The sequence below is a fragment of the Ambystoma mexicanum genome, chromosome 12 (assembly GCF_040938575.1).
Source record: "Ambystoma mexicanum isolate Mex_15411 chromosome 12, UKY_AmexF1_1, whole genome shotgun sequence".
In the NCBI taxonomy this organism is placed as follows: Eukaryota; Metazoa; Chordata; class Amphibia; order Caudata; family Ambystomatidae; genus Ambystoma; species Ambystoma mexicanum.
The window spans coordinates 1,104,391,289-1,104,404,446 of record NC_090936.1 but is presented as its reverse complement, the minus strand read 5'-3'; positions in this window follow the sequence as shown (position 1 = coordinate 1,104,404,446).

The following is a 13,158-nucleotide window of genomic DNA, read 5'->3' as shown; positions in this document are numbered from 1 at the left end:
TTATTCGAGTAATCGCCCAATCACAAGAATTTCTGTCAATTCAGTGAGACCAAACTTTCTCAAATTTCTTTTGGGCTTTGGTTGAGGGGCTTGTGTGAGTTCGAACTCAGGCTTTATAAAGGTGCACACAATTGAAGTTCATTATCAGCTTTATAGAATGCAACAGTAGCAATATGTTACTGGTGACTTGGCTAGCGCAGTTAGAGACGGACTTATCTTATGAGTTATGTTAGAGCACTTGAGTGGGCAGTGGATCGTTAAAATAGGATTTTATTGAAAGGTAGGTGGCAGAGCCTCCTTGCGACCATGGTTGGCAACATTGGTGCTGAATGCAGCAAATTCCCCTCAGGATCGGAACTATTTTCTTCTGTCCCCAACCAAGATGGCGGCGGTGCACAGATATGCCACCACACTCAAGATGACGGAGGAAGCCGAAACATCACGCTGCACACAGCGTTGCCTGCAACTGTAGTCACAGAGCCGCAGAGACTCTGGCACTTCAAATAATCTCACAGAAGCTGCCACACACTGCAATGCCCTGGTCAGTCTTATTGTGCCGGCACTCTAGAAATTTCGCTAGTTCTTCTCCTTCTCCTGTTGTCCTTGTTTTCCCCTGCTCCATGTTCCTCCTTCCTTCTCTTTATCTTTCCTCCTGGATCTGCCTGTTAAAGAGAATCACAGCGCCTGGATCCCAACTGATGGTTCCTCACTCTCCCTCATGGACCTGGTGGGTTGATCCCTCTTCATCATCCAGATTCATCTACAAGGGTTTTATTCCTCAGAGGGTTTAACTGGGTGGTTCCTCCTGGTTCTCAATCCTCCTGTTATAAATCTTCAGGTTAGTCGTGTTTCAGGAGAGGCTTCCACATTACTCATTGGTATCATTGTCAAGGTACGTGAAGAAGGCAGTCAGGGAATTACCACTTAGTTGATGTAAGTGATTGTGCCATCTTTTTGTTAGTACTATGGAAATGAGAATCCCGGTGACCACCTTGATTGACATACACACAGATGGCATTTACTGTAAGTGACTACTAGTGAGAAGAAAATCCTAGTGGCCATTGTGATTGACACACACACACATGGAATTTGCTGTAAGTGACTTTGAGGGAGAAGAGAATCCCAGTGAGGAGTTTGATTGCCATACACAAACAGGGCATTTGCTTAAGTAATATGCCACAAGCTGGAGGGGGGGCTTTACTGTGTCCAGTAATGCCCTGGGGCCCATAGCTGCAGGCCTTAACGAAGGTCCTGGGGCATTACAGGATGTGGTAATGCCCTCACGGTGAGGGGCTTATTGCTATTAATATGGCGGCCCATTGGACCATGGTCATAAAAGCTTCTTTCTTCGTCACAAAATGCCGCCGTTTGACAATGAAGAAAGAAAAAAGAAGAAAGAAAATGGCTGCCATGGAAGGAAAAATGAAGTCCATTCTCCCTTTCCATGGTAGCCATTGAAAACAGTAAAAAAAAGTAAACAAATGAAAGAGCCGCCATGGAAAGGGAGAAGGGTCTACCTGTAGTCCCTTCTCCCTTTCCATGGCAGTCATTACAAAAAGTCCCTTCTCCCCTTTCCCTGGTGGTGTGGAACAGAAGTGTACACGGCACGTCCGCTCCCGAAAAGCAAGAAAAAGCATAAGGTAAGTTGGGCAGGAGGAAGAGGAAAATCTGTTGTGGGGAGGGGAGCAGGCACTTTCCCTTTTCCCCCGAGGGAATAGGATGGCCTCCAGCCCTGAAGAGGCTCAGGGCGGCAGGATTACCATCTGGTAATGCCCCCATTATGAGCCTCCTCTTTGGCTAGGAGGCTGTTCCCCCCCCCCCCGCCGGGTACTAATAAGGAGATGAGAATTCCAGTGACCACCTTGATTTACATACACAAACATGGCATTTCCTGTTAATGATTACTAGTGCGAAGAAAACCCTAGTGACCATCTTGATTCACATAAACACAAATGGTATTTATTGTAAGTGACTACTAGGGAGACAAAAAGCCCAGTGACCACCTTGATTAACATAAACATGCTCAACATTTCCTGTTAGTGACTACTAGGGAGACGAGAACCTCAGTGACCATCTTAATTGGCCTACACATACATGGAATTTCCTGTTAGTGACTACTAGGGAGAAGAGAATCCCAGTGACCATCTTGAGTCAAATACACGTATCTGGCATTTCCTGTTAGTGACTACTAGGGAGAAGAGAATCCAAGTGACCATCTTGAGTCAAATACACGTATCTGGCATTTCCTGTTAGTGACTACTAGGGAGAAGAGAATCCCAGTGACCATCTTGAGTCAAATACACGTATCTGGCATTTCCTGTTAGTGACTACTAGGGAGAAGAGAATCCAAGTGACCATCTTGAGTCAAATACACGTATCTGGCATTTCCTGTTAGTGACTACTAGGGAGAAGAGAATCCAAGTGACCATCTTGAGTCAAATACACGTATCTGGCATTTCCTGTTAGTGACTACTAGGGAGAAGCGAATCCAAGTGACCATCTTGAGTCAAATACACGTATCTGGCATTTCCTGTTAGTGACTACTAGGGAGAAGAGAATCCCAGTGACCATCTTGAGTCAAATAGACGTATCTGTCATTTCCTGTTAGTGACTACTAGGGAGAGGAGAAACCCAGTGACCATCTTGAGTCAAATACACGTATCTGGCATTTCCTGTTAGTGACTACTAGAGAGAAGAGAATCCCAGTGACCATCTTGAGACAAATAGATGTACCTGGCATTTCCTGTTAGTGACTACTAAGGATAAGAGAATCCCAGGGACCACCTTGATTGACAAATGCATGCTGGGAATTTTCTATTAGGGAATGGTAGGGAGAATAAAATCCAAGAGTTGGCTGGATGCAGAAGATTACAATCAGTGGTTATCACTCGGTATCTTTTTGCAACAACTGGCTGGGAGAGTGCTCAAATAAATGTCCGGGAATTCTGGGAAAGTCAGGAGAGATTGGGCAAATTCAGGCACAACTCAGGGGTGGTTCAGCATCTCTGCCAAATCCTGTTGATTGAATTCAGTTCGAGTTAGGTGCGTGTTAGTTGGCACAGCCCTATCCCTTAGAGTTGCCAGATGAAACCAGGAAAACATTGCTACATACTAAATGTAAGTGAGTAATGACTGGTTGATGTCGAGAATATATGCATTGTTTCTTTGTTTGGGTACTGGCTGGACAGCAATGGCTTTTCAGCAGTAAGTGGGGATCAACAGTAGGTGTTTCTTTTGACATGGTTTTGACATGATGTTTCAGAGGCAAAAAGAGAAGTCTGCTGCACAATTATGTTCCCTACCTGCCGGCCTTGACATGATGTCATTGGCGTGGTTAAAGAATTTGAAGCTGTGTGAATATTTTACAGAGTACTCATAATGTGCCTTGTGGTGTGACTGCAATCAGTGATCAAGGCAGAAAGATGAAACCAGTGTCTCTGATCAAACTCCCTTTGATGAATGCCTGCTGCCAATTCACAGCAGGGGCTCTGATTCTGAGGACCCACAGTTGTGATAGAAAGGTGATGTGGGTGATGGTCGATGGTGTGAAGGTCAACAGATGGGTCTAGAAAAATCAGAGCTCAGCCATTGGATGCACGCCACCTTCCTGCATCATTGGGGAACTTGAGTGTAGGTGAGTGGTGAGGGAATGCCGGGTGGACTTTCTGGCGGACTCACTCTGCAGTCCCCACTTTGCCCTAGCATCTTGTGGATCTTTTCTAGGCATTGGGGCAAAGACAAAATGTGGATTCTGCTGTGATCTTCCACTCTCGTGCATGTGTTGCTGGACTAACTTTATACATATGAGTGATGCTTAGTCATTTCCTGATATGTTTCTGCACGCCAGCTACAAATTCTGAGTACCAAATGACTAGTGAGTACCGGTAGTGCCTTCTACAGGTGTGACAGGTGTTGGAGCCATGACAGCAAATATCCCCTCCTCTAACATCTGTTCAATCCAGAAGCAGCATTTCAATCTTCAGGCTAATGCCGTGTGACACAACCATGTAATGACTAAAGGCGTCTGAAATTCAGAACGTTCACCTCCATATATTTCATAAATCTGTGCCCAGGTTTTGGTAAGTGTTATGAACCTGGCCACAATGTAGTCATGATATTTGCATGCATGCCTCTAACTCAGGAAGGCAAGTTGTAAACAAAAGGGATGGTCAGCGTTTCCAGTCGTTTTGCCCAAGTGCAATAAAATAGTGCAGTCTTGTCCTAAAACCTTCTATGTCTCTTTAATAAAGGAGGCTTTTATTTGTGTGTCATGTCTGTAGTCACTCTAAGCGTGGGACCGGGTATCAAAGCCATGCTGCTCAGTGTTTTCTTGCTTCCATGAAAAGCACTTTGCCCCTGAGCTATCCTCAACGATGTCTCCTTCATTATTAATGCCACCCATTGTTTTATTTTTAACCATGCTGTACTACATTGAGCTCAATTCCTATTGTTGTCTTTACTATAATCAGACTTTTCAATACCTCCTATTGCCCTGTTTGCATGTCAACAGTTTGGTGGCTTCGTATGCCTTCTTTGACTAATGTAGGCCTTTGATGACTTTAGAGCCTTCTGTGCCTTTTACATAATAATAATAATAATTTCGCATTTACATAGCACTATGAACCCTTAGTTATCGGAGCGCTGCTTCACGGTATGTAGTGCTCATTTATCCACCTTGGAAGGATGAAAGGCTGAGTTTGGCCCTGCTGGGATTTGAACCTGCCTGCACGGATGTCAAAGCAAGCGCTCTACTCGCTGTGCCACTTGACCGACTTGACATCACTCTATGATTCCTGATGTATGATATGCCTTCCATTGTTGTCAAGATCACATGTCTTAATATTTTTATTGCCTCGAAGTCATTCATGGTTTTTAATAGCTCTCATGGCATTGATTGCCTTCAGACCTTCAAAACCCTTATTTGGTTTAAAGATCCTCCATGACTCCAATACCTTCCATGATTGTATGTTCCTTATTATTCCTTCTTTGCCTTTAACGTCTCCACGCCCCTCCTGCTTTCCACACCTTTTGAGTTGTTTCATGCCTTTAATACCGTCTATTTTTTTGATGCCTTCCCAGACTGCAATTACATATAAATTGTACCTGCACTTTTTTCAGAGGCTTCTAAAATGTACCACCATGCTGAATGCTTCTAATACCTTGTAGCAAGCCTTTGTTCGCCTGCATGCCTCCCATACCAGTTAACACGCCTTTATGTCTCCTAATGCCCTTGTTGCCTTTGTTATGTCTTGCATGCAAATAGCACAACATAAAACAAAATCCACTTGCCACACAATGCCTGTATCAAAACACACATTGCATAATAAACATACACATGCAGAATAAACAACACACTTACCGCAGTGCATATGCCACAAAACTACATACTACACAGATATAATGACAGTATGTACAACTCTATACACATTTTATCTAATACTCTTTGCTTATAGCTCACAGCCCAACACTAGAGAATTCAAAGCACTCATCACACGCAATGCAATGTACACAAAACACAGGAAACATTGCATGCACCACAATGTATGACACAATGAGCATGACACAGTATACACTGAACCAATGCACACTCCACAAAGCACATACCACAACGCACATTCACAATATGCAAGAAAACATGTGCATGGCACAATGAGCATGGCAGAATGTGCACATGACTTGCAGTGCAAACAGTGTTCATAACACAAACTGAAATACCACACACCACACATACTGCAGCACAAGCAGCACAAAAGCACACAGCTTACTGCACACACCACACCCTACATAAACTATGACTCCGCACACATGCCACAGCATCAGAGACCACACCTCTCTATCACCTCTTTATCATCTCCTCTGTCCCACAAGTGTTCTTTCTCTGGGTTGTTTCCTCTCACTCCACTTATCCCCTCCTCCTCCATAGCCATAGCTCCATTTCATAATGTCCCTCTTCCTCCTGCACTAAGCCCACCCTCTATCATTCCAACGACCTCCTCTCTCTCATTTATGTTCTCTCCCTACCCCTTTCCCACCTCTCCCCTCTCTCTCAATTCTTCTCTCTCTCCCTCTTTTCACCTTTATTCTGCCTCCTTTCCCTCCCTTTTGCTCTCTCTTTCTTTACCCTCTCCCTCGCCACAGTCCTTCCATTGCTTATCCTCTCACTCACTTTTTTCTCCTTTCCCCTACGCCACTGTTGCACCCTCTACATCCCTCTATCTCCCGCCTCCACTCTTCCTCCTTCATCCACTATCTTTTTTCTCACTCTCCAGTGACACAAACTGACATACTACGAAGAGATGTGGAAGACTTCCAGGCATCCTGAATCCTGCTCTTAGAGGAATTTCACACAATGAGACACACACACACACACACACACACACACACACACACACACGTTTTACCTACCTTGTGGGGACTATGTGTGGAAACCAGCCTTGTGGGGAGAAAAAATTCATAATACAGGATCCAACTTCAAATTTGAAAAAATACTTATTTTTAGTCGCGTGTTTGGTACCATCTTTGCGGGGACTTGAACGTGTGTTACCATCCTTATGGGGACTTACCACATTATTCTTATTTGGGATGGAATGTATAATGAGCAAATGAAAAAATGCTTACTTTATAGTACTTAGTATACAATATATTTTATATACAAGTACATTCCTGATATATAGGCACCACAACAGATGGATTAGGATGTTTTTGATTTTGCAAGATGTTTAATTTGCATGTGAAACTTAAAGGCAGTTTGTTCTGGCAGTAAACACTATTATAAACACTAAAAAAACTTCCAGGAAAGAGAACTGTGGCACAGGAGATACCATGATTGACCCAGGATTACACTTTGTGATAAAAAAGGAAGCAGGATTTCAAATTCAAGTTTCATTCTTCCACAGGCACCATCTTCCCTATTTACACATCTCCTCTTTAGGAATGGTGAGGTGTTGTTATCTACTTTTGGATCATGTTTAATATTAGTGAAGTTACCTTTCCAATAGAGATCATGTTTGATTATGGTCAATTTAAATTCTCCAAAGCAATTCTAAGTGATAATCATGATAAGGTCCCCACAGAGATGGTGTTCAATTATGACAATGGTATGGTCCCCACAGAGATGGTGTGTGATTATGATAACACCAAAGTCCCCACAGAGATGGTGTGTGATTACAATGATGTTAATGTCCCCACAAAGATGGTGTGTGATAAGAAAGAATGTTATTAAAGACACACAGAGGCCATGCAGAGGTCAACAAAAGATGGGAACTCAATCATTTCTGTCCAGTGTTAAACTCCCCGTTTGTCCTCATTTCTCATCTCCTATTGCCCACCTAAATGACTTACCTATCCTTTGCCTACTGCTTTACACTACACAAATATATCCATCTCACACATGACAGCCTTATGCATATTAATACCACATGAACCAGATAGAGGCATGCCAAAGTTCTAACCTCTATCCATTTTACTCATCCCCTAATCCAGTGGCTAATTCGGCATACTAGCACACTCATTTAATAGACCTTGGGCCCTCATCTCCATATAAATGAGAAATCCAAGTGCCACGTTCACAAACCATACTGAACCATACCAGCATTGGGCACTGAGGTAGGTACGGCCTCCACTTGTCAACACTGCAGGCTTTTCAGACGACTCCCCATCTAACCCACTAAGACCCCAACACCAGTTTCCTCTAGTAGAACCATGTGCAATAAAACCCCCAAAATGTCGAAGCTTCTCTATTAAAGACATTTCATTTTATTGGTTGTGTGTGATAATGATGTTGAAGTCCTCAAAGAGATGGTGTTTGAATATAATGATTTCAATGGCCCCACAAAGATGGTGTATGCATATTCAGATTTTTAAGTCCCCACAAAGACGGTGTACGATGATAACATTAACATCCTTTACAGAGATGGTATATGATAACAGTGATGATTATGTCCCCATGGAAATGGCATGTTGCTATAATGATTTTAAGTTTGTTACAGAGATGTGTGATAACGGTGATGATTAAGTCCCCAGAGAGATAGTGTGTGCCATAAAGGAGGGTGAAGACCCCACAGAGATGGTGTGTGATAATGGTAATGATTAAATCCCCACAAAGATGGTGTGCGATTAAAAATAGGTTGAAGTCCCCACAGAGATGATGTGTGATTATTGTGATGTTAGAGTTAAAGTCCCCATGGGGATGGTGCGTGATAATGGTAATGATTAAGTCCCCATAGAGATGGTGTGTTTTTTTAAAATTTATTTATAATGTGTGCCAGACCCGAAGGTATCAGGGCACAGAAGAAGCAAGAAGACTTTCAGCTTAGGTTACATAGTGGCATATAAAATACAGGTCAGAATATACAGATGCATAATGTACACGATATAGCAGAAGCATAGATACATACGATACAAGAATAACACTATACAAACGGGACATAAATATATAGAGCACTCTGGTGTGTTATTATAACGATGTTAAAGTCCCCACAGAGATGGTGTATGATTACAATGAGGATGAAGACCCCACAGAGATGGTGTTTGAAGATAATGATGTTAAAGTCCCCACAGAGATGGTGTGTGATAACGATGATGATTATGTCCCCATAGAGATGGTGTGTGATTATAATGATGGAAAAGTCCCCACAATGATGCTGTGTGATAAAAATGAGGCTGAAGACCCCCACAGAGATGGTGTTTGAATATAATGATGTTAAAATCCTCACAGAGATGGTGTTTGATTTTGATGATTAGAATGGCTCCACACAGATGGTGTATGTATATTCAGATTTTTAAGTCCCCACAAAGATGGTGTACGATGATAAAAAACATTAATGTCCTTTATAGAGATGGCATATGATAACAGTGATGATTATGTCCCCATGGAGATGGCATGTGGGTATAATGATTTTAAGTTTGTTACAGAGATGTGTGATAACGGTGATGATTAAGTCCCCAGAGAGATAGTGTGTGTCATAAAGCAGGGTGAAGACCCCACAGAGATGGTGTGTAATAATGGTAATGATTAAGTCCCCACAAAGATAGTGTGCGATAAAAAATAGGTTGAAGTCCCCACAGAGATGGTGTTTGAATATACTGATCTTAAAGTCCCCACAGACGTGTGTGATTATTTTGATGTTAAAGTCCCCATGGATATGGTGTGTTATTATAATGATGTTAAAGTCTAGACAGAGATGGTGTATGATTAAAATGAGGCTGAATACCCCACAGAGATGGTGTTTGAAGATAACAATGTTAAAGTCCCCACAGAGCTGGTGTGTGATAACAATGATTATGTCCCCATAGAGATGGTGTGTGGTTATAATGATGTAAAAGTCCCCACCAAACTGTGCGGGGCCCAAGCAGCAACACTGTGTGAACAAAGAACTTGTGTTTATGAACTTTAGAGAAAACCCAGTAAAGGTCCAGATACAGAGTGGTCCGGCGCTATGTGGGCGCCCATTCGAAGGACTCTGGCTGGGACCTTTTTGTGTTGAAACTACAAATACCAAGAGGCCTTGGGAAAGGCTGGCGTGAGGTGTCAAGCTGGTCATACAAGGGTTAAGCAAAACCCCTTGTACACTCAAAAGTCATTGACACGTGGAGAAGGCAAGTGAATTGTGTTAATAGAATTGTGTTCGAATGGGTATGTGAACCCGACGGAGGAGGGATTCCAGGAGAAAACTGAGGGAAGTAAATCCTGCATTGTGATAAAGCAAAGTGAACTGTGATATTGGCAAACGTGAACCCGGCTGAAGGATGCCTGCGAATTGGGGTAAACAGTGCTACCCCGTGAACATTGTGTTGACAAGAGTGAACTTGTCCACAGTGAATGACTGTTTAAAAATACATTGAGATTCTTGAATGTTATGTTCGAATGAAAGGCCGTAGTGAACTCGACGGAGAGAGGCTAACACAAAGAGGGATCGAAGCATGGTTTAGGGAGATCCAAAGGCGAAGAGTAATCACCCAACGTGAAGATTTACTAAAATAGCTTTTGTTTTTGTTGTTTATGGCTCATCAGGTCCTCTGAGGCAAGAGACTGTGTGAAAGAGACTTGCCCACAGAAGGCTCTAATAATTTGGAAACAAACGCTAAGCTCATGCTGGAGAAGCCCAGCAGTGTGCTGTGCTGAAGAGTCCTGCCTTGTCCAGTGCTAAAAAAGTGGGGAAGGGAGACTCTGGCTATACCATCCTGACTTATCATTTTGAGAACAATTTCTTTTCTTGTGAACACTGTCCCACACTCTTTTGTAGCAGAGCGGTAAGGATTGGAAATAGTTTTTATTTTTTAGCATAGGCCCTTTTTCTTTGATTAAGACACCACTAGGACAGTATTATTATTATTTGATGGTCGTAGCTTGCTCCCATCTTAGATTTAGGTTTAGATTAGGTGTTTATCTCACCCATTTGTACAGTTTAATAAACACCCTTGAACTGTGATCACTTGTGTCTGTCTTATCTTGATACCATGCCTTCCCCCTACACCCAACCCACCCCCCCATTTCCTACATGAACACTGAGCCGAGGTAGAGGAGAGCTAAGAGCAAATATGCCTATACATTGCATTGGACATGTCGCACTAATACTGTCAGGCAATGTCAGCCACTTGACCGTGATTGCCTACACCTGAGGCCTATTAACACTCCCACACGGTTAAAAAATAGATCTGTAATGGCAAGAATCCCACATTTGCAAATTAGGAAATGCCTCATCATTTGATGAGTACCTTTCTGAGTGGAAGATGGTTAAACAAAAAGCTATATGTTGTGGCTGAACTTTTGAGCAAAGGAGCATAAAGATAACAAAGCTAGCAATAGCTGGCAAATGACGTGAAAACGTATGCATTAGATACCAATACCTGGCCAATGCTGTAAGCTTATTGATTCTCTTTACGTTATAGCACATCCTCAAATATACTGTGAGTTCTGAGTAATGTCATGGAAATACCATGCGTATGTGATGGCTCATCATAAAGCATTGGAATGGAAACAAACCCTTTTTTTTTAAACTCTATTATATTGATCATCAGTAGTCAACTGCCATGTGAGAGTTGTTTCTAGTCCATTACCGAGTATGAAACAGTTGTCTTCTTTCACACACAGTTCTTCTGTGAATGTTGTGGGTTGATTTCTTCAGTTCACACACTTTGGCTTGTGGCTCGGTTCACACATTCAACTTTACATTGTTTTGTGGACACATTGTTACATGTACTATGGTTCTCAGAATTCAGTGTCATGCCTCTCTTTCTCTCACAATGTCTACCTTTACAGTCCGCTGTTTCGCACAGTCTCTTCTCTAGGTGGACGCAAACACCTGCACAGGCCTTATTGGTACTGATGCCGGTGTGTATGAATGATGGCAAGAAAACATTGCTCAACATTTCTGGGAACCATATCTACATACCATTAATATTGCCACTAATAGAGAAAAGAATCAGTCTCTAAGTCAATCTGCCAAGCTCATTTTACCACAGTTGGCCACTGAGCACAAACATATTCTGTGCATTCTGTTGGATTGTTCAAAGAGACGTTTTCTGCATGATAGAATAGCTGTTGTACTGACAATAAATGTATTGGTTATTAAGAGATCGTGTTGCACTTTGCATGCCCACTTTTAAAGCATTCTCAGTAAATTAGCACTCTCTAGAAAATGGGTGGCAAATCAGGTAGCACAGTTGAAACCACTAATCCATGCCCTTGTTCCACACTTCCGTCCTGTGCTGCGTCTCGGGTACTTTGCCTTCCTGCCATCCCTGACTCTGCTCTGCCTCTCAGATCACCTCTCCGGTCCTGCCCACTGCACCTGTGGGCTGTGCAGCCCACTGCTTCCCCACCAACTAGCTAGTTGTCTGATTGGCTCACAACTCGCCCCCACCTGAAGTACACTGCCAATGAAAAATAGAAATGGAAGATTGGCTTTTTACTTTAAAGTACTGTAGTTGGTCTTTACCCACACATCAAGAGTGCTTCACTTTTTATTTTTAATCACTGTTAGCACCTGAGGGCTTATCCCTGGAATGCTAATAGTAATAATACCCACCTTGGCAAGCTGCATCAGCAATTATTGGCACCGACTTCTCTCAGGCCTATAACTTGGACCCCAAGTTGTTACTGGTCAATCCATCCTGTCCCCGTGGGTAGCATTACTTAAATGTACATTTACTTTTGTTCAGAAGATGGAACTAGGTATTTAGTGCACAGAACCTTTGATTTTGCGAGAACTGGGGTGGGTCTTTTCCAGAAACTGGTACAGAGGCAAGATGTAAGACGTGCAGCAGAACAAGAACCAGATCCTGATGGATGCCATACCACCTGCAGTCCATCGTGGATGAAGAAAACTGGTTATGGGTAAGCACTACTGCCTATGAGTGCTAATGTTAATTGGGAGCGCCTGCTCCATTCCAAGATGGCAACCTGATTTAACTCAGCCTTGCCTGTGTTGCCTTGAACACCCGACCTCCCTCTGCATGCCCTGGGTTGGCTCCCGTCGATACAAAATGCCCCTATTACTGGGTGCCGGCAGGCGACGCCAGCCCCCATGCAAGGGCCACTTTTAAGGCCATCAATCTCTGTCTGGCTCTGTCTGGCTCTGTCCGGCATTGGATGGCGTCCAATTAATATTATAACATACTCATGATCGTTACCCCTATAACTACCCAATCATCATCAACAGTCCTCTACATAAAACAGAAGCCCCATCATTCTCCACCAGTAACTGCACTCGCCAAGTAAGTCTCTGCTCACCCTGCTAAATATTGTCTTTACTAAATGGCACCAGGATTCCAAAGACTCCCACCCTCTGCCTGACGAGGTGTGGCTCTTTCTTTCAGACCGCTTATAGCCGCTCTACACTCAGACCTACTTCAACTGCTGTATTTCGCATCCCGCAGACACCCCGATCTGCATATGGTCCTAACAAGCTTCTTGTTGTCATTCACAATGATTTTGTGCTGCTCATCTTCCCTGTTTCATCGGGTGCTAATCCCGCTCCAGTAGTCAGTGCATATCCAATTATGCCTCCTCACCCATTGCGGTCATCCATATCTGCCCCGCAATTGACTTAGTGACCTTTGCTTCTAGCCCTTTGTCCCGCTCTCGGAGCGTTGCTCATTACTTGCTATTATTGACCTACTCGGTCTTGTCCCTGCTTATTTGACGAAGCCCACCGC